The sequence below is a fragment of the Hylobates moloch genome, unplaced genomic scaffold (assembly GCF_009828535.3).
Source record: "Hylobates moloch isolate HMO894 unplaced genomic scaffold, HMol_V3 SCAFFOLD_7, whole genome shotgun sequence".
NCBI classification, from domain to species: domain Eukaryota; kingdom Metazoa; phylum Chordata; class Mammalia; order Primates; family Hylobatidae; genus Hylobates; species Hylobates moloch.
In genome coordinates this window covers 33,317,749-33,341,210 of record NW_026652282.1, presented here as the reverse complement: position 1 = coordinate 33,341,210, position 23,462 = coordinate 33,317,749, and the positions used below count along the sequence as shown (strand labels likewise).

At 39.9% G+C, this 23,462-nt stretch overlaps 1 non-coding gene across 1 annotated transcript; it reads right to left on the bottom strand.

Moving 5' to 3' along the window:
• Positions 1 to 5,564: 5,564 nt before the first annotated feature.
• Positions 5,565 to 5,671, bottom strand: LOC116812428 (U6 spliceosomal RNA). The gene has a single exon (XR_004370706.1). It is a non-coding gene; the product is annotated as a U6 spliceosomal RNA (small nuclear RNA).
• Positions 5,672 to 23,462: the final 17,791 nt, after the last annotated feature.

The window sequence follows — 23,462 nt, the reverse complement described above, 5'->3', positions numbered from 1 at the left end:
AATTATAGTTATTTTAAATCCACCGTCTGATAATTCTAAAACCTTTGTCAGAACCAGATCTGGATCTGATGTTTGTTTTGTTTCTACATTCTGTGATTTTTATTGCCTTTTAGAATGGCTTGAATTTTTTGTTAAAAGCCAGACATAATGTATCAGAAAATAGAAATTATGGCAAATAGGACTTTGATGTAAATGTTCACGTTAACCTGGCTAGAAGTTGGACTGTGTTTAATGTTTGCTGTAGCTATAGGTGTCTGAGGCTTCAAATTCCTCTAGTGTTTTTGTTTTTGCCTCCCCTGTTGACTTTGGGCTTCCCTAATACTCCTCAAAGAGTCTGCATCTTGCTGCTGTTTCAGCTAAAATCCACTGCCATTTTACTAGACCCCTATTGGTGTGGTGGTAAGGTGCTGGGGAGGGAAAGCATTCTACAAACTTATAATGAAATCTTAATCTTTTAATAGGCCTGTATCTTTGGGCTGTGACCATCACCAGTGTTTCTTGGCTTTATTTTTCCCCTCTTGTGAGAGAGAAATGCTAGAAGGGAATGGAGTAGGTGAAAATGCCCTTCCTTAACTTGGAATAAGATCCTGGTTAAAAGTCTTTTCCCCTGGAGATTAGGCCTTTGTCATATAGAATACCCTGGGCATATTTCAAGATGGTTGCTCTTCCTTTTACCCTACCAGAGCCACCAGGAGATCATGCTCAATTTTTTTTCCCATAAGTATGTGGTGGGGATCCCGGAGGTAAATCTCAAGAAAATATGGACTCCCCGCCCCTGCCATAAGACTGCATTCCAGAATTTTCTTCCTTTCATTTTAGTCCACACTCTACCTCTAGCAATTTCTTATTATTGCCATTTAAGTATTCCTACCAGCTTATGGCTCTAGCTGCTTCTGCTCCTGGTTAACAGACCTCATCTGTGACTCCTTTAATTCACCCATCTCTCCAGATTTCAGGGTGATGGTTTGCCCTGTACTTCAGTTCTCTGATGGGTCCAAGAAAAAAAATCATTGATTTTTAGTTCACCTTTTCCTGTCATAAGGATGGGAGTGACAACTTTCCAAGCTCTTCATGTGTTAGAGCTGAAATAAGAAGTCCAACAGCATGCTATCTTAACTTAGAATATTATGGTTGTATACTATATTGAATTTAAATGGAAATTTTAAATGAATTTTTAAATTTGAAACTTAGGGCTGGGCGTGGTGGCTCATGCCTGTAATCCCAGCACTTTGGGAGGCTGAGGTGGGTGGATAACCTGAGGTTAGGAGTTTGGAGACCATCCTGTTCAGCATGGCGAAACCCCATCTCTACTAAAAATACAAAAATTAGCAGAGCGTGGTGGTGGAAGTCTGTAATCCCAGCTACTCAGGAGGCTGAGACAGCCGAATCACTGGAACCTGGAGGCAGAGGTTGCAGTGAGCCGAGATAGCGCCATTGCACAACAGCTTGGGTGACAAGAGTGAAACTCCATCTCAAAAAGAAAAAAAAAAGAAAAGAAAAGAAAAAGAAAAAGAAACTTAGATTAGATCTGGCGAAAAGGATCATTTACTCCAATATTAGGAACTTTGGATTCACTGGCAAGCTGTTCATATAAATTACAAATATCAGGATGTTATAGGCAAAATCTACCATCTCAGATCATGCCACATAGATGGGAACCTTCTGGGCTGGCTCTACTAAAACCACCAAATAGGTACCTGGCTTATGTCAAAGGACATTCAGTGAATTTGAATGAATTTCAGTATGTATGCATGTGCCAGTGAAAGTGAATGAATTTCTAATGATATGAGGGTGGACTCATGGTTTCCTGAAAATTTGAGCCTATTAGGATGGGGAAAGGGACAGGAAACTGAATGGGTGTTCACAGTTTAGTGCCATAAAAATCAGGAAAGCCAAGGAAGAAGATATCCTATAGAAACCACCCAGACACCAAGAGGCTCTGACTTGCCAAGACTTCCATGGATGGGTGGCCACAGGGTAGCATTATGGTTCCCAGAATAGTCTCAGACCACAGAAATGTAGACTAAGGTTATGTACTCAGCAATGTGATCCTCAATTGGGGAAAATCTCACTCCAAAATGTTGCAGCTCTCTTGGAATAAGTAGCCTGTGTTATTATCTCAATTCACTGTTGACTTGTATGACTTCACTTGTCCAGAACCCATTCGTTCGATATTCTCTTCACAGCCATATGCCATGAGCACTGTTGGTTTCCCTTTCCCTGTCTCACAAATGATTCAAATCTATTTCCACCCACCTGCTACCTCTTGTACTCTGAGAGTGGGATATTTCCTCTAAAGAGAACCTGTCAGTGCTAATTATGGAGGAAAGCCTATGAGGCAATGTGTAGGTTTAAAAGACAAGAAAGTCCCCCACAGAGGTTCTGTGAAACACTGGATACACTGACAACTTAATAAAAGCTTGATTCAGTGACAGTTTTAACACACTGGCATGGAAAGTATCATTAGAAATAAAGTGACTTTCAAGGGAAAAAGTGTTTTATGGAACTGTGTGAAGAGCTATGATTGATCTTAAATTTCCTCTGTTTCATGGCTCCTGAAGTGGTGCATCAAAGAACAACTGGTATGGGAGTTGTATTTCTCCTCAGGGCCCACACCTGGTAACAGCTTCTTTGTGGCATTGGGGAGTGTCATTGTTTGTGAAACTCCTTCATCCAGAGAAAAGAGGCTGACTGTTCTGCTTTCTTTCTCTTCCAAACCCACATTCATATAGAGCTAACGTGGAGGGTGGGTAAGAGGAAAGGCAAAAAGAAGCAGGGAGAGGCTGAGCCATGTGGACATAGTTGCATGTGTGTGTGCTCTGGATTGGGGCAAACACAGTCAGGGGAACATTTGGTAGGCACAGCTTTGAGAAAAACAGGCTTGATGTTGTTTGTTTCAGACATGTGAAGGACCACTGGATTTACAAAAAGTTTTTTCTCTCTTTTGTCGTTCTCATGGAAATAGTAGGAAGCTATTACTGTGTGCTCGAGCTTCACCAGTGTTTTAAAAAGTTGCCTGATAAATCAGACACATGGTAGCCAAACAATGTATTGATGAGTTTGTACTTTATTACATGGCTTGGGAGATGATGAAAAAATTATTATTAAACAAGTGTCAAGAGCTCAGTATGCATAGTAGCTACTAGGGTTAGCAGTTCAACCTCAAAAAGAAAAAAAAACTATACAAAATTCTAAATGAGGTATGTCTATCCATGTTTATGACTGTTATCCACCAACATTTCAAATAATCCAATCTGACTAATCTAAAAGAAGCCACTTAGTCAAGCTCTAAACAGTTATGCTTATTTTCATGAAGCATATGTAATAGTCAGACTTTCTATGGCCATGAATTACAATAATGACTCAAGAAAATAAACAACGTGATAGATTCCTCCCACCAGGAGGAATCTAACCACCTTGTGAATCTAACCACCTTATGAATTGCTTTGCCCAAAATACGAAAGAAGTAATGTTGTTCCAATTCTGAGCCTAGGTGGCAAGAAATCTTGCTTACTTCTGCTGTGTCTCTTGGATTCTTTCCTTTGTATAAGTCTAGGCTAGCTTGGTGAAAGATGACAGAGCAGAAGGAGCAGAGCTTAGTCATCCCATCTGAGGCTAACCTAGACCAGCCAGCCACCAGCTGACTCACCAGCTGAACATAGATATGTGAATGAGCCAAGCTGAAATCAGCTGAGTGCAGCCCAAATTAGCAAGACTCCGATCACCCAGTTAACCAACAGACTTCTGAAAAATTATAGATGGTTGTTGCCTTAAGTCATTACATTTTGAATTGGTTTATTACAAAGAAATCGGTAATTGATATGTCAGTGAATATTAACTTTCTCTGGGAACTGCTGCCCGATTTAAGTCATTCTAATTTCTTTTGGGGTTTAAGAATGTGCAACAGGACATGTTTTCATTCTGATGTAATCTTCAGAAGAGGATATGGTTTGTTATAGACTTTTTACTTTACTAAAACCCCAAGTCCCTCTATCATCTTAAGAAATGTCAATATCCATATGGAAGATCCTTTCTAGTTTGATGTTTTCTTGACCTTCTGAATTCCAAGAAACTTAAATCCTATGACTCTTCAACAACCATTTCTTCTTGCCTAAATTGCTTCACACCAGAAATTATAATCTCCAACATCTGTTAGCCTCCTTGCATGTCTCATCAAATCTGATTTTCAAATTTATTTAGTTTCTATCCTTGGTTCCTTTATTTTTTGCAACATGTCAGCTCCTGTTGGTCTCACTTATATGATAGACACTAATTATTGGCTCACTTAACTCCAACATCAAACCCCTCTTCCTAGGCCTCCCTCTATTATAGTGGCTAGAATATTAAAGCTTTGAAGTTCTGGTCTTTTCAACAAGGGATGCAATGTGATACACTTTTGTCCAAAGAGGTTAAGGGGAGACTCAATGGAAAACTGCCCTCCCAAAGTAACACTTCATTAAGAGAAAGCTTTTGAACCTTTCCTCCTCCTTTCTGCCTGGAACTCATATGGGATGATGCCCTTGTTCAGCAGCTATATTGCAACAACAAAAATAAAAGTGATGCAAAAAGGATGAGGAAGAAGAATGATATATTGATGTTACTGTGGAGTCAAAACATGACCCTAAACCCCTTCTTCAGGATTTTTGTTGTATGAGAAAAATAATTTCTTATTTAACCTATCACATATGGTAAGGTTTTCTGTTGCTCACGAATGTACTGTAAAGTTATATTGATACAATGTCCTTCCCTATTTGTTCCTTCTGGAGTTTTGTTTTGTTTTGTTTTGTTTTTGAGATGGAGTCTCGCTCTTTCTCACAGGCTGGAGTCCAGTGGCTTGATCTTGGCTTACTGCAATCTCCACCTCCTGGATTCAAGTGATTCTCCTGCCTCAGCCTCCTGAGTAGCTGGGATTACAGATGCATGCCACCACACCTGGCTAATTTTTTTTTAATTGTACTTTAAGTTCTAGGGTACATGTGCACAATGTGCAGGTTTGTTACATATGTATGCATGTGCCATGTTGGCGTGCTGCACCCATTAACTCGTCATTTAACATTGGGTATGTCTCCTAATGCTTTCCCTCCCCCCTCCCCCCACACCATGACAGGCCCCGGTGTGTGATGTTCCCCTTCCTGTGTCCAAGTGTTCTCATTGTTCAATTCCCACCTATGAGTGAGAACATGCAGTGTTTGGTTTTTTGTCCTTGCGATAGTTTGCTCAGAATGATGGTTTCCAGCTTCATCCATGTCCCTACAAAGGACATGAACTCATCCTTTTTTATGGCTGCATAGTATTCCATGGTGTATATGTGCCACATTTTCTTAATCCAGTCTAACACTGATGGACATTTGGGTTGGTTCCAAGTCTTTGCTATTGTGAATAGTGCTACAATAAACATATGTGTGCACTTATCTTTATAGAAGCATGATTTATAATCCTTTGTGTATATACCCAGTAATGAGATGGCTGGGCCAAATGGTATTTCTAGTTCTAGATCCTTGAGGAATCACCACACTGTCTTCCACAATGGTAGAACTAGTTTACAGTCCCACCAACAGTGTAAAAAAAATATGGAACACTTTATGAATTTGCATGTCATCCTTGCGCAGGGGCCATGCTAATCTTCTCTGTAGCGTTCCAATTTTAGTATATGTGCTGCCGAAGCGAGCACACACCTGGCTAATTTTTGTATTTTTAGTAGAGACGAGGTTTCACCATGTTGATCAGGCTGGTCTCGAACTCCTGACCTCGTGATCCACACGCCTCGGCCTCCCAAAGTCCTGGGATTACAGGCGTGAGCTACCGCACCCAGCTGTTCCTTCTATATTTATTAACTCTTGCCTTCTATCACACTATCCTGAAATATTTCTAATTAGAATCTCTGCAAGCACCCATCTTCTCTTAGACTTGAATTATAAAGTCCTTCTAGAGAAATCATACAAGCATGTATTTTTACCACTACAAATTTATCATTCCCAGCTTCAGTATGTCCTCAATACTAGAGTAAATCTTCCCTGTCTTCACTTAGTAACAGCTATTAATATTTATCATTCTTCTTACTCTTTGCAATGTGACTTTGCAGAATGCCCTACACAATATCACTTTGTACTTTATATAGAGGCCATAATATGGGAACTCCATTTCACTTTTCTTCTCCCACTCCCTTCTTTCCTGAAAACTTATCTTTATCTATTCCCATCCTTATTTTTATACTCCCAGTTCAGTGGAGAAATACCCCTTCTTCTAACCAAAACTAATTCCTTTTTCTGTGCCCTAGTGTTCATTGCCTTCTACCTGCTCAGAGATCACTCTGCCTAAGTCATTCCTTCTTCTGTTTGTTCAACTACTCTCTCTTTGCTGGTTTTGTCTCCTAAGCATATAAATGTACTTATATCTCCACAACCTTCAAACAGCACACTTTCTCTTTATTCATACCCATCTACCTATCGCCCTCTACCTCTCCACATTGCGTTTAGTCTTCAGTTTGCGTTTAGTCTGTCTCCACAAAACAGTAGATTATTCTATTTTTACACTCTTCAAATCTTCTGCAGTTGTGGTTTCAAACCCACTACTCCATTAAATGTGCTCTAATTAAGGTAAACAGAATCCTTCTAATTGCCCAATTAAATGTGCTCTTTTCAATCTTTATCTCATTTTCTTTCTTTGTCATTCACTCTCTTTTTGAAAACTCTGTGTGTTAGTCAACTATTGCTGCATAACAAACCACCCCAAAACTCAGTGACTAACGAAAACCAATCATTTATTATTACAAAACAAGTCTATGGGTTGGGTGGGGGTTGTTTGATCTAGGCTGGGCTCAGCTGAGAATAACTTATTCTGCTATGGGCAGCGAGCTACCCAGGTTTGTCCTTCTCATGGCAGAGACATAAGAGTACAGGACAAATTGTGCAAGCTGCTTTTCAAACCTCTGTTTTTGTCATATTTCCTGGCATTTCACTGGCTAAAGTATGCCATATGATTGAGCCTAGAGTCAGAGTAGAAGAGCACTGAAAATGTACAGGACAATGGGAATGAATACAGGGAGGGGTAAAAATTAGTCATTAATGCAATTTACCTACTCTATTACCTTTTTTTGTTTCTCTCTCTCTCTGTCTCTCTCTGTGTGTGTGTGTGTGTATGTGTGCATGTGATCACTTCTTCTATAATTGTTCTTATCTATCTTTTAAGGACTCTTCTACTGCCCATCCCATCCCTTGGATGTGAGCGATTCCTAATATGTCAGCCTCTGCTTGTTTTTCTCTCTGCATACTCCTCCTGGGTGATCTAACTACCCCCTATATATTAAGGATTCTCAAATTTATATCTCCATATATACCCTTCTTTAGACAAATTGAAGCATTTGTAATTTTCCACACGTGCTTTTTCATGCCTCTATGCCTTCGTGCATTCTGTTACTTTTTCCTGGCAGTTCCACCTTCCTTAGCCTCGTTCACATCTACAGCTTCTCCAAGAAGCAGCCTAGTTGAAGCATCAGTTTCTCTTTCTTCCTCTTACTTCAAAGACCAGGCCAGTGTTAGAACATAACAGGCTATCAACAAACATTTATTGAAATAATTATTTAAAATAAAAGTAGCATGCATTTCATTTTGTTCCAAAATTTTAAACAAGTCATAGTCTGTTGGGCAAAGACATAACACCAAAATTTGTTTTAGACTACTAAGATGAAAGGTGACATACAACCAGATTTTATGCTGCTCTTTTCCTCCTACTCCTCTTCAAGCAAGATTCACAACATGATACATACTGGCTGGGAGTGAATGATTCATGTTATTTGAACCTGAAATATAACCTCTAAATGATAGACCTTAAATAGTTGTTTTCCCACTTAGTGGATGGCATTGTTTCCTGGAGTTGACATTTTGTACTTTCACTTTCATTTTATATGTAAATGGCTGAATGTATTTTTGGTGGGTGATATGGCTTGGCTGTGTCCCCACCCAGATATCATCTTGAATGGTAGTTCCCATAATCCCCATGTGTCATAGGAGGGACTCAGTGGGAAGTGATTTCATCATGGAGGTGGTTTCCCCTATGCTGTTCTCATGATAGTGAGTGAATTCTCACAAGATCTGATGGTTTTATAAGCATCATATGGTATATAAGCATCATATATGGCAGATCCACTGGCAGCTTGCACCATGCTGTCTGGCATTTCCCCTGCTTGCACTCATTCTCTCTCCTTCCACCCATGGAAGAAGTGCCCTCTGTCAGGATTGTAAGTTTCCTGAGGCCTCCCCAGCTATATGGAACTGCGAGTCAATTAAACTTCTTTTCTTTATTAATTACCCAGTCTTGGGCATTTCTTTATAGCAGCATGAGAATGGATTAATACAGTAAATTAGTACTGCAGAGAGTGGAGTGCTGCATTAAGTATACCCAAAAATGTGGAAGTGACTTTGGAGGGCTCAGAAGACAGAAAGATGTGAGAAAGTTTGGAACTTCCTGGAGACTTGTTGAATGGTTTTGACCAGAATGCTGATAGTGATATGGACAATGAAGTCCAGGCTGAGGTGGTCTGAGATGGAGAAGAGGAACTTCTTGAGAACTGGAGCAAAGGTAACTCTTGCTATGCTTTACTAAAGAGACTGGCAGCATTTTGCCCCTGCCCCAGGGATCTGTGAAACTTTGAACTAGAGAGAGATGATGTAGGGTATCTGGTGGAAGAAATTTGTAAGCAGCAAAGCATTCAAGAGGAAGCAGAGCATAAAAGTTTTAAAAATTTGCAGCCTGCTGATGCGATAGAAAAGAAAACCCCATTTTCTGAGGAGAAATTCAAGCTGGCTGCAGAAATTTGCATAAGTAATGAGGAGCCCAATGTTAATCACCAGGACAATGAGGAAACTGTCTCCAGGGCATGTCAGAGACCTTCATGGCAGTCCCTCCCATCACAGGCCTGGAGGCCTAGGAGGGAAAAGTCATTTTCTGGGCCAGGTCCAGGACCCCCCTGCTCTATGCAGCCTTGGTACCAGGTGCCCTGTTTCTCAGCTGTTCCAGCCATGGCTAAAAGAGGCCAAGGTACAGCTCACGCCATTGCTTCAGAGGGTGCAAGCCTCAAGTCTTGCAGCTTCCATGTGGTGTTGGTCTTGTGGGTGCACAGAAAAAAAGATTTGAGATTTGGGAACCTCCATCTAGATTTCAGAGGTTGTATGAAACACCTGCATGTCCAGGCAGAAGTCTGCTGCAGGGGCAGAGCCCTCATGGAGAGCCTCTGCTAGGGCAGTGCAGAAGGGAAATGTGGGGTCAGAGCCCCCACACAGAGTCCCCACTGGGGCACTGCCTAGTGGAGCTGTGAGAAGAAAGCCAGCATCCTCCAGACCCCAGAATGGTAGCTCCACTGACAGCTCACGCCATGCACCTGGAAAACCCACAGACACTCAACACCCACCTGTGAAAGCAGCCGGGGGTTTGGGGGTGGAGGCTTAGTACCCTGCAAAGCCACAGGCACAGAGTTGCCCAAGGCCATGGGAGTCCACCTCTTGCATCAGCATGATCTAGATACGAGTCAAAGGAGATCATTTTGGAACTTTAAGGTTTAATGACTGCCCTATTGGATTTCGGACTTGCATGGGCCCTGTAACCCCTTTGTTTTGGCCAATTTCTCCCATTTGGAACCGGTGTATTTATTTGCCTAATGCCTGTACCTCCATTGTGTCTAGGAAGTGACTAACTTGCTTTTGATTTTGCAGGCTCATAGGTGAAAGGAACTTGCCTTGTCTCAGATAAGACTTTGGACTTGGACTTTTGAGTTAATCCTGGAGTGAGTTAAGACTTTGGGGGACTGTTGGGAAGGCATGATTGTGTTTTGATATGTGAGGACATGAGATTTGGGAGGGGCCGGGGTGAAATGATATGGTTTGGTTGTGTCCCAACCCAAATCTCATCTTGAATTTTAGTTCCCATAATCCCCACTTGTCATGGGAAGGACCAGGTAGGAAGTGATTGGATCATGGGGATGGTTTCCCCCATGCTGTTCTCATGACAGTGAGTGGGTTCTCAGGAGATCTGATGGCATTTCCCCTGCTTGTACTCATTCTCTCTCCTGCTGCCCTGTGAGGAGGTGCATTCCACCATGGTTATAACTTTCCTGAGGGCTCCCTAGCTATGTTGAACTGTGAATCAATTAAGCCTCTTTTCTTTATAAATTACCCAGTCTCAGACTGTTCTCTGTAGCAGTGCGAGAACAGGCTAATACAGTGGGAAAAGCACACTATGTTCAACCATGTCATTGGTATTTAACATATATTATGCAATGCACCATTAAATTTGATAGAATAAGTAAGCATAATTCTATCAAAACATCTTCTTATGCAGCTTTCCTGTATCAAGTTGAGTGTTATTGCCTACCTTTCTGATAAGTAATTTACTGGGAAATTTACACATTAGCAGTCTCTGGGTAACAGGGCATAGTATGAATGCCATAAACTGGACAACTAGATGAGGACATAGACTCTGTGTTGAGTTAGAAATAAACAAGCAACTACAGATAAATCTTCTAATAGTGCCACCGATTTGTTGATCAAAGACTACCTATCAGTATAGACCATCATAAGGGACCTCAATAAAACCAAAATTATTGCAATTGAACTTTATTTTTTAAAATTTTTAACATGTTTTTTTTAAAGAGTCTCGCTGTGTTGCCCAGGTTGGAATGCAGTGGCAGATCTTGGCTCACTGCAATCTCCACCTCCCAGGTTCAAGCAATTCTCATGCCTCAGCCTCCTGAGTAGCTGGGATTACAGGTGTGTGCCACCACACCCATGTAATTTTTGTATTTTTAGTAGAGACGGAGTTTTGCCATGTTGGCCAGGCTGGTCTCAAACTCCTGGCCTCAAGTGATCCACCTGCCTCAGCTTCCCAAAGTGCTGGGATTACACACGGGACAAACCACACCCCACTGCAATTGAACTTTAAAACACTTTGTGTTCTATAACACCAGTTTGCCTCACCATACACCCCTCTTAGCTCTCATTCATTAATTTAAAAACAAAAACATTTATTGAATTACGCATAGATCTTTGCACTAGAAATACAATGGGGAGCAGGATAGACCAGTTCCCTGCTTCTTATGGGGTTTACATTTGAGTAAGAGATACAAGATAAGCAGTTTGGCAGTTACAATAAACACTGGAAGGAGAAAGAAGAAAAATGTCATTCCATGGTCTGTGAATAAGATAGAACAAACAAATGTCAAAGAACGTGTGGAAGAATTACCACTCTGTTATAAGGGAAGCAAATAATAGCTAGGCATGCAAGTGTGTTATTTCATTCAATGGCAGGAGCCCTCAAATGATGGATCCAGTTTCTTGCTAAATTGGGAAGCAATATGTTGATAGTGACAGGAATGTTCTGGAGTCAGAGAGTTGGAGAGTAGGAAAATGTTTGAAATGGCTGTGGTGGAGAACCAAAGCTGAACAGATCAGAGAATCATCAGAGGCTTCCCCTCCTGCTCTGAGAACCCCATTGTGGATGCAGACCACAGAGTTACAGAGCCCTAGTCTGGTCATTGAGAGACATTTTCAACCAGCCTAGATTTAGGTGGAGAAAAGTCAATGAATTGGATCAATTCAACAGTTTAGCTGGGTTAATTTTTTAACCAACAAAGAATCAGAGAAAGATTACAGCTTTCTTCACTTTGTGACAATTCCTAAAAGAAATAGCCAAAAACCAAATGCCAAAATGACTCCAGGAGAGATTATCCTAGTTAAAAGCCCTCAGTGAGGGCCTCATACAAATTTAAACACAATCCCACCACACTGAGGTGATGTCCTCACTATAATGACTGACGATCTCTTGGCTCCAAATACCCCCATTCTATCAAACATTAACTCAGAGTAAAATGGAGATAAGACCATGTGGATAGAAAACCCTTTGTAAACAGTTTTTATTGTTCTCCAAGTCTTCGTCTGTGTTTAGAAGGAGAAAACTGAGACTTGAATGTTTCAGTCAGTGCCTATTTCTAATTTTTATACCTTGAAACAGCCCACTAGGAATGAGAAATGTGTATAATCATGTTGCTTCAGCACCTTGTTCAACATCTACATCATCCATGTCTTTACCTAAGGAGAATAGAATATAATTATGATTGTTACAAGGAGAAAACTATCCACAATCCCTTAATGTCAGCTGAGGTCAATCTATATATGTTTATATTTGATTATGCATTTGAAAAGCAGGGCTGCATCATGGGTTGAATAAGTATACATGACTGGTGCTGATGCTTGGCAAACACTCTATTATGTGTAAAACCATGACACAAATGCTCATTTTGTTCATATTCAATGTTTTTTCCCTCCCTGTACAAAGGTCACTTTGTTTTAAAATTAACTACTTTAAAAGTCCTCATCTGGCTTATGAATAAATATTTAAAATGTGCTTTGACTATGAAGAAGGTCATTAGCATATGCACTTTGACAATGAATGATTCCCTGTGATAAAGCTGCAGATTTTTGATGAGCAAAATGGCTAGACCTAATGAAGCCATTTTATGCTTATAAATACATTACTCCAGCTCTTCAAAAACACCAGGAAACATCTTTTGTGAGACATCGTTTAAAAGGATCACAGAAATTAAGAGCTGAGTATAACTAAATGGATCTCCTTGCATATGTTCTTTCCCTGAAACAGTACCGAACTGATTCATGCAGTACATGTGTTTTTCTTATCCAGTTTATATGCCCCTTCAGTGCAATAAAGCATTAGTAATAAACAACAGGGTCAGATTATGTACCCTGTATCAAAAGGTCAGCATTCTTTCCACTAAAAGACAGACACTAAATAAAAAACAGATTTTTTCTCTGTGAGGGAAGGAAATATTCTCAGTTTGATATTTGTTTAAAGATTGTAATATGAGGATGAGGTGGGGCATAAATTAGCCACAACACTAATAGAATTTTTAGTTAAATAAATCATTAAAAAATCACAACCTTCACTAGAAATGGTAGGCACAAGAGGGACCAAAACACACAAAAAACTAAGTTTTCCAAATCTTAGCCAAAAACATTCTTATTGTGATTATGCAGGCAGAGCATGCCTGAGGCACAAATGTAGTTTCGTCTTTACATGAACAAATACTAAAGCATAATAAAATTGTATGGCAGAGACAAGGGCAGGAGGAAAAAAAAAAGAAGGGTTATAAGATGTCTCATACAGAATCTATGAACGTCTGGAGAAAAGGGATCAACCTATATGGAAAAGTGTTATTTCCTATTTTTCCTTGGTGCCTGCTTATTTCCCCCTGCCCAGTATGTTTATCATGGCACTGTACTCTAGGATTTGTACTCAGTTGTCCCTATTCAGTCATACTCACAATCCCATATATGAAAAAGCCAGGAAAAATATCAAGTCAAAATCACAGAACCTGATAAAGACGTTGTTCCCCAGCTGATAATACAAAGCTTCTTGTACCACTCTCCTGGCTACAATGCCCACAGTAGGATATAAAAGAGGCACCAAGAAGAAGAGGAATCCTCACTCCTGCTTAGATGTTGGCTTCAAAAATGTTTTATGTTCATCCGGATGCAGTGGCTCATGCTTGTAATCCCAACACTTTGGGAGGGCGAAGTGGGTAGATCACTTGAGGTCAGGAGTTCAAGACCAGCCTGGCCAGCATGGCAAAATCCCAACTCTACTAAAAATACAAAAATTAGCCAGGTGGGTGGTGCACACCTGTAGTCCCAGCTACTCTGGAGGATGAGGCAGGAGAATCACTTGAACCTGGGAGGCAGAGGTTGCAGTGAGCTGAGATCACACCACTGCACTCCAGCCTGGATGACAGACAGAAACCCTGTCTCAAAAAAAAAAAAAAAAAAAAAATATATATATATATATATATATATACTTCATGTTCAATCATCCAACTTTCTGACCCTTACTGTCTTTGCTTCCATCTCACTTTTTCTAGAACCTTCACCCCAGTAATTATCTGACACCATTTTGACCTAGAGTTCAATGATCCTATCACTTTTTCACTGCCCATCACTACTTACCTAGCTTAGAATCCACAATCTGTCAGATCAATCACTCCCCTGAAAATGCCTTCGAAGGCCATGATTCTCTCTTCCTCAGTCAAAATCACTTGGAAAAGCCCCAATCCGGGTTAACCCTACTCTTCTCCATATGCTTCCAAGAGCTGAACATGGCCAGAGGCTGCACATCTATGATTGGTTTCATTTTAAAATTATGACCACAAAACACAATTGAGTTGCCTGAGATTTTACCACATTTTTCTAATTTATTTCCTTCCCCACACTCTGAGAAAATCCATTGTCCTCTCTCATGTAACGTCAAACTTCAAATCTAACTTCTAATGTAACTTTCAAATTCTTGTCTAACTTCTTTACATTATTTGAGTGATTGTCTAAATGTCATTTTCTCAGAGAACTCTTCCCTCTTCACCTTATCTATAATAGCCTCACCCTAGTCACTCTCTATTCCCTTACTTTTCTTATGTCTTCTTTATAACACTTACAGCTACCTCAGGTCATGTGTGTGTATACACACACACACACACACACACACACACACATATATATACACACACACATATATATATAATGTAAGAGTTAAAGAAAGAGGAAAGAAACATGAAACACAGCTTGGCAGTTAAAGACACCTTTACTTTAGATAAAATCTGAGAGGGGCTTCTGGCCAATTTTGGTCAGGAGCACTTTCTCTTACAGACTAAGAGAATATATTTGTTTTAGGGTGAGGGGGCTTATCACTAGCTTGGAATGTTTCAGTGTGAGGGAAAGGTTTTACGGCAGGGTTAGAATGTCTCTGGGAGGAGGGGAGTTTATTTTGGGACAGACATCTTTCCGGCTGGAGGGGGGTTATCTTGAGGCTGGCATCTTCCCGGCCAAAGGGAGGTGATCTCGGGGCTAGCATGTCTCTGGTTGGGGAGGAGTTTGGAATGTTTCTGGTTGGAGATGTTATTTGTGGTTTATGGTCTTGCTGACCTTAGCCATTAGGCTGATGCCCTTTGGATTTAGGCAGTTTTTTATTAGGTGAACTTTAGAATGAAGGGCTTGCCCAAGATGGCGATGTTCCTGCTGTCATATAATACAGATTATATACATATCATATATATATTATATATATATGACAAATATATGTTTTATATATATATATGATATATATATATATATAGTGTTTGTGTATTGTCTGCCTTTTCTAATAGATCATAAACTCCATAGAGATGGGCAATCTTTCTTGTTCATTCCCATCTTCTAATACAGGATTTCTTAACCTCAGCATTATTGACATTTTATGGCAAATAACTTACTGTAGGGGACTGTCATGTGCATTGTAGGAAGTTTGGCAGCATCCATGGCCTCTAACTACTATAAGCCAGTAGGTCTCACCCTACTTATGACAATCAAAATGTCTCCAGGCATTGCCAAATCTCTCTGGGGTGGAGGTGGGGACGACAGTAAAAACCTGCCCTGGTTAAGGACTACCTCTCTAACACAATGTTTGGCAATAGAGGGTGCTAAGTAAACCTTTGTTGAATGAATGAATGAATGAATGAATAAATGACAAACCCATAGGACACAAAAACATTCCCAAGAAGTAGCAGAATGTATTGTTCTAACGTCCAGCAGAACTATGTTTAAGCCTGTCCAGCAAAAGTGAATTTACCTTGTTGTAATGACACCTGAAGGGGAAAAAAAGATTTTACACCAAGGGTTCTCAACCCTGACTGACTACATCTTATAATCACCCACCTGGGGAAGCTTCTGAAAAACTACTGATGCCAGTTTTGATTCCAAAACAATTAAACCAGAATCTCAAGGGTGTGGGGTCTAGCATAGAAATTTTTTTAACACCTCATCCTGTGCTTCTGATTTGCAGCCAGTGTTAAAATCCTATTCCTTTCAATTCTCCAAAGACTAGTATTACAGCATAGCAATCCTCATTGTCAGTACATTTCTCCTCACATATCTACATTAGTGATCAATTCTTTGGAAATTAAAGAAAAGATCTCAGCACAGTAACTTCCAGCTCCATTTATATCTTCTATTCCCTGCCCCATTGTAGATCTATATTCATCCTAAGTAAGGTAATTTAAAAATTAGTGTTCTATTTTTGATAATTAGTTCTGGTAATTAAAAAAAATGTATTACCTTGCAGTTTTCCTTTGTAATAATGGCTTGTACTATGGAAGAAAACTCATTTTGCCATACTGGGACCAGATATTACAAAAGCCTTGAAATGGTACTATGTGAGAGTCTTGACTACAGTGGCTTACATCCTAGAAACAAAAGAATGATAGAAGAAGATGCCTACAACAGAGCCTGTGGGAAAGCAGAGTTTGCATTTTAGAGAGTTCTATGAATACTTATATCATGGCCTACTAGTGACAACATTAATAACTGATTTTAAGTATCTTATTCAAATCCACAAAGTTTTTCACTCCCAATGTGGCACCTTGTAACTCGATCAATAAACTCTGGTTCTCAAAGATGAATCGTTTTGAAGCAAAATAAATACTTTCCAATTCCTGGAACGTTTTCTTATGGGAGTATATGTTTCTCTATGGTTTGAAATTGAAGGACTGCCAGCTACAAAACAAACAGACAAATTATCTATCACCATATCACAATCATTGTTCATAAAAGTAATGATTAAATTCCTAAAGCAAGATAATCTAGTTCACATAGGACTTTTTGTACATCAAAAGAATGTGTTCTGCAGTTGTTGTATTCAGAGTTCTACACACATCAGTTATAAAATGTGTTAATCATATTGCTCACATTTCCTTTATCTTTTCTAATGTATTTTTTGCTAGCTTATTCTGTCATCTATTGAGAGGAGCATTAAAATCTTCCATACAACTGTGAATTTATCTTTTTCATCTTTTAACTGTATTCATTTTTATTTCCCATATTTAAGTGCATAACACTTTGGACTCTTACGTCCACCCAGTGAATTGACTCTTACCATTATGAAACATGTCTCTTCTCCTCTAGTAATGCCTTTTGCCTTAAAATTTACTTTATCTACTATTAAAACATATATGCCAGCATTAAATAATGTTGCATTTTGCATCCTTTTACTTTAAATTTTTCTGCATCCTTGATTTTTTTTTTTTTTTTTTTTTGGGACGGAGTCTCGCTCTGTCGCCCAGGCTGGAGTGCAGTGGCGCAATCTCGGCTCACTGCAAGCTCCGCCTCCCAGGTTCACGCCATTCTCCTGCCTCAGCCTCTCCGAGTAGCTGGGACTACAGGCGCCTGCCACTACGCCCGGCTAATTTTTTGTATTTTTAGTAGAGACGGGGTTTCACCGTGGTCTCGATCTCCTGACCTCGTGATCCGCCTGCCTCGGCCTCCCAAAGTGCTGGGATTACAAGCGTGAGCCACCGCGCCCGGCCATCCTTGATATTTTTATGTGACTTTTATAATCAGCATATAGGTGGAGTGTGTTTTGTTCTGTCCTTGGTTATTTAAGTGGAATGTATGATCTACTTATATTTATTATAAATAAGATATATTTGGAGTTAAATCTATCATTTTATTATTTTTACATATTTATCTCACTTTTACTATGTTCTTTTTTTCTCTCCTTCTTTGCCTTCTTTTGGGTTAACTGAGTGTTGTTAAAATTCTATTTCTCTACTCTGCTGGCTTGGTAATTATACACTGAAAAAAATTTTTCATTTAGTGCATTTTACTCTATACAAAAATGCATTCTTGATTTATCAAAGTATAATATTACTTGATACCTTACCCATTTCTTGAACAATAAAAGGACATTTGAACACTTTAACTCAATTTAGCCTCCTTTCAATTTATATGCTACTGTTATCCTGTATTTGAATTTGGCATATACTTTAAACTCCACAGATATTATTATCGTTGTTTTACAGAGTTCATAATCATTAAATGTAGCCCTGTAATTACTCTTCATTTCTTCCTACATCACTCAAACTTCTATCTAAAATTAGTTTGTATTTTGCCAAAAGTATAAATTTTTGTATTTCTTGAAATGTACTGCTGGTAACTAATTTCTAATTTCATTTTTATTTGCCTAAATTTTTGTTATTTCATCTTTATTTTTGAAGGATTTTTTGCTGTATAGACATTCTAAGTTCAGAGTATTTTCTTTCAGTGTTTTGAAGGTGTCAAAATAGATTGTCTAGGATGCCCACTCTCACCACTCCTATTCAACATAGTACTGAAAGTCCTAGCCAGAGCAATTAGGCAAGATAAAGGAACAAAAGGCATCCAAATTGGAAAAGAAGAAGTCAAATTGTTCCTCTCTGAAGATGACATGATCTTATATCTGGAAAGCCCTAAAGATTTAGGAGAAGAATCCAAGACAGCGATGGAGCAATCACTTTCTAGAGATATTTGCATGACAGAAAAACCAGGTGCTAATAGTCAAGACAATGGGGAAAAAAAAGGCATTTCAGAGATCTTTGAGGCAGCCTCTCCCATCACAGGTTCAGAGACCCAGGAGGAAAGAATGGTTCCTGGGCCAGGCCCAAGGCCTCATTACCCTGCACAGCTTCAGGACACTGCTCCCCACATCCCAGCTGCCCAAACTCTTGCTTTGGCTCAAAGGGTTTTAAGTACAGTTTGGGCCACAAGCTCCAGAGGGTGCAAGCCATAAACCTAGGCAGTTGCCATGTGGTGTTAAGCCTGCAGGCACGCAGAGTGTAAGACTTAAGGAGGCTTGGCAGCCTCCACCCAGATTTCAGAGGATGTATGGAAAAGCCTAGGAATCCAGGCAGAAGCCTGCTGCATGGGCAGAGACCCTACAGAGAACCTGTACCAGGAAAGTGAGGAGGGGAAATGTGGGGTTGGAGACCCCACACAGAGTCCCCACTAGGGAACTGCCTTGTGGAGCTGTGGGAAGGGGACCACCATCCTCCAGACCCTAGAATGGAAGACCCACCAACAGCTTGCAACTTCAGCGTGGAAAATCCATGGGGGCAGAGCCGCCCAAGGCCTTGGGAACCCACGTCTTGCATCAGTGTGCTCTGGATTGTGGGACATGGAGTCAAAGGAGATTATTCTGGAGTTTTAAGATTTAATGAGTGCTCTGCTTTGTTTCAGACTTGAATGGGGCTCCTGTTTCTTTTGGCTGATTTCTCCCTTTTGGAACAGGAATGTTTACCCAATGCCTGTACCTCCATTGTATCTTGGAAGTAAATAACTAATTTTTTATTTTACAGACTCATAGGTGGAATTGCCTTGTCTCAGATGAGACTTTGAACTTGGGACTTTTTTGAGTGATGCTGAAAGGAGTTGAGACTTTTGGAGGACTACTGGCAGGGGATAACTGTATTTTGCAATGTGAGAAAAGCATGAGATTTGAGGGGCCAAGGGTAAAATGATACAGTTTGGATGTTGTCCACTCTAAATCTCATGCTGAACTGTAATCCCCAATGTTGTATATGGGGCCTGGTGGAAAATGTTTGCACAATGGGGGCAGATCTCTCATGGCTTGGTGCTGTCCTCAGGATAGTGTGTGAATTCACATGAGATCTGTTTGTTTAAAAGTGTGTGCCACCTCCCTCCCATTTTGCTCTGCTCTGGCCATGTGATGTGCCTGCTCCTGCTTCACCTTCCACCATGAGTAAAAGCTCCCTGAGGCTTCCCCAGAAACCAAGCAGATGCCAGCATCATGCTTGTACAGCCTCTGGAACTACGAGCCAATTAGACTCTCTTTTGTTTATAAATTACCCAGCCTCAGCCTCAGCCTCAGGTATTTCTTTTCTTTCTTTTTTTTTTCTTTTTTGAGACAGAGTTTCACTCTTGTTGCCCAGGCTGGAGTGCAATGGCACAATCTTGGCTCACTGAAACCTCTGCCTCCTAGGTTCAAGCGATTCTCCTGCCTCAGCCACCCGAGTAGCTGGGATTACAGGCATGCATCACCATGCCCAGCTAATTTTGTATTTTTTAGTAGAGACGGGGTTTCTCCATGTTGGTCAGGCTGGTCTCGAACTCCCGACCTCAGGTGATCGGCCCACCTTGGCCTCCAAAAGTGCTGGGATTACAGGCTTGAGCCACTGTGTTCCGCCAGGTATTTTTTATAGCAATGCAAAAACGGCCCAAAACACCAACACAATGAGAAGATAAATGTGCAAGGTGATGGACATCCTAAATATCCTGATTTGATCATGACACACTTTATGCATTTATCAAAATGTCACTGTGCACCCCATAAATATGTACAATTACTGGGTATCAATTTGAAAATACATTGTCTTTGAGTTTCCACTGTTTCTATGAGAAGTCAGATTTGAATCTTCTTGTCTCACTTTTGAAGGTAATTTGTCTTTTTGGGTGAGGCAGTGATAGTTTACAATTTTTCTCTTTCCTTTGGTTTTCAGCCATTTTATTGTGAGGTGCAAAAATACAGTTTTTATTCATTTTGCTTGGGGATCATAGGGATTCTTGGACCTGTGGCTTAAGATCTGTGTGAAGTATTCTGTTTGTCTCTCCACATACACAGTCCACACTCCTTCGTGATTTGGGAAACTGACCTATATGGATTACAGTCGTTCCTATGCCCTCTAGTTTCCAGTTGGGTTCAGCTAATGAGAAACAGCAATAAGAGATCAGAGGGAAGGAGAAAGGGTCAGGATAATTATTCCCTGGGTTCCGTTTGTGGAGGCCACCTCGGGCTTGTTATATCCCTTGACAAAAGATCATTTTTCCTCTTAAAGTGGCCTTGTCAACATGATTGTTTAATCCTCTTTCCCCTCAAACTTCACAGCTTAGGAGTAGTGACAGCTTCACTGTTGTTAGCCCCATGTTCTTTCACTATCACTTGCCATTAGTTCACCTGCCCACATCTTTGTAAATGAGCACTCTTCAATTTATGCCAACTTTAGTGTGCCATCTGCTTCTTCTTGGCAACTTGATTGATACAGTAACTGGCACCAGAAGTAGCCTGTGATGGTTAATTTTATGTCAACTTGGCTGAGCCACAATGCCCAGATATTTGGTCAAACATTATTGTGGATGTTTCTGTGAGGATGTTTTGGTTGAGTTTACATTTAAATCACTAGACTTTCAGTAAAGCAGATTGCCTTCCATAATGTGGGTGAGCCTTATCTAATCAGTTGAAGGCCTGACTAGAATGGAAGGCTGTCCTCCCCAGAGCAAAAGGGAATTCTTCAGCAGATAGTCTTCAGACTTTATCTGTAACATTGGTACTTCCTGGTTCTGTATCACACTGCATCTGGATTCTAACTGTAACCCTTTCCTGAGCCTCCAGCCTGTTTAGTCTACCTCATCAGATTATGGACTTGCCAAGCTTCTACAATTGTGTCAGCCAATTACTTAGAATAAGTATTTTTTGATAAAATTAATGATATTCATATTTTAAAAGTGTGTATGGCAACAATTATCTTAAGCAAAATAAAAAGAGGAAAAAAACTGGGAGAAAGAATGTGTAACTCATCACAAACACAAGGATAATTTGTTATTTATAAAAAGTTCTCACAAATCAACAAGTTTAAAAATGGGAAAGGGATAGGAAGAAACAGTTCAAAAAAAGGAAACTATAAGTGACTCTTAAATATCTTAAAATAAATCTCTTTATATACACACATACTCAAAATGAAATTCTGAGAATTGGTTGTTCATATACTTAAAGGAGCACATGGATAATCTTCTTACTGGGAAGAAATAGGGCATATGTAATTCATGACCACGATGTGACAAATGATTACTCACTTTATCATCAGAGGATGTAATGCAGTTAGAGGGCAAGGCACTGGAGGTCAAGTGGCTGTAGCACTTAATCTCTATAGCAACAAAGTTTCTTATAAAGATTGTGGAGTCACCTGGTGCTTTATTATAGCCTTAGAAAGCACAGATAGGGAAAATATAAGAGTTATAAATATGAAATGAAGAACATGAATTAAAAAACTAGAAGGTCTGGATTCAGGACTAGATCTAAAAAAAAAATAAATAATTAAAAAAAAAAAACTAGAAGACCTCCATGTCAGATTTAAGGGAGTCCCTCATATCTTAGAGCTGTACCACATCACATTGATCCATGACATTGTTGACATTAATTGGAACTGTAATCACAGAGTCCCTGGAAATATAGTAGATGTAGAGCATAAAATGTGTTGCTTGACATATAGAGGAGGTCTGTTATCTATTATAGCATTTAAGTTGGTCACACAACCACCTGCAATCAAAAACTTTGGCTATGATCAGTGGAGGGAAAAGGGAGAGAGGATGAAGTAACAGAATAGTTGCTGTAGTCCCTGCCTCTGTAGCTGGGCAAGTGGATGGATATTGATGGAGAAAAGTGATAGGCTACACTGGATTCCTGAAACTATTCCTTATAGATCTGCTATATCCACCATCCCAGCACACAGCATTGTAAATAAATCCTCCCTGAATTATCATTTTGGGAGTCTCATCTGCTTCCTACAGAGACTCTGACTAATATGTTCTTTCATCAGTTTTGGAAGACCTTCAGCTAATATTTCATCAAATACTGTTTCTGTTCATTCTCTCTCATCTCCTTCTGGAAATCTCATTATGTATGTTAAACTTTCTCATGGTATTACTTTTGTCTGTATGCTTTCTTCTGTATTTTACATTAATTAATGTCTCTGTGCTTCACTTTGGCTATTTTATTCTGTCCATTTTTTTTCTTTTTCTGAGAGAGAGTCTCACTCTGTCACCTAGGCTGGAGTGCAGTGGCGTTATCTCAGCTCACTGCAAGCTCCGCCTCCCGGGTTCAAGCCATTCCCCTGCCTCAGCACCCCGAGTAGCTGGGACTACAGGTGCCCGCCACCACGCCTGGCTAATTTTTTTGTATTTTTAGTACAGACGGGGTTTCACTGTGTTAGTCAGGATGGTCTTGATCTCCTACCTCATGATCAGCCCCCTCGGCCTCCTGAAGTGCTGGGATTATAGGCGTGAGTCACCGCACCCAGTCTATTCTGTCCAATTTTTTAAGCTTCACTTAATCTTCAGCTTTGTGGGAACCACTATAGAATCGGTTCTTTGTTCTTTTTTAAAAATTGGTTATTGTATTTTCCACTTCTATAAATCCCATTTGTATACTTTTTATAATTTCAAGTTCTTGGATGAAATTCTCAACCTTGTCTTTTATCTCTTTTAATATAGTAAGCATAGTTATTTTAAAGTCTATTTCTGATAACTCCATCATCTTCATCCCTGATTGGGCTATTTCCATTGTCTTTTGATTTAAGATGATGTTGTTTTGTCTCATTATGTGTCTAGTTATGTTTTATTGTCCGCTTAATGTATGCGAAAAATCGTATGTCTGATTTGAGACCTAAGATAATGTTTTCTTCCTTCGGAGAGAATTTACATTGGCTTCTAGAAGTTGGCTAGAGGCATTAGCAATTCCAGATCACCTTAATTCAATTTTAGGGGTTTGGATAATTTAAAACTGAGATTCAGTCTGCAAGATCGAGTTTGAGTGTTTCACTCCCAGGGTTT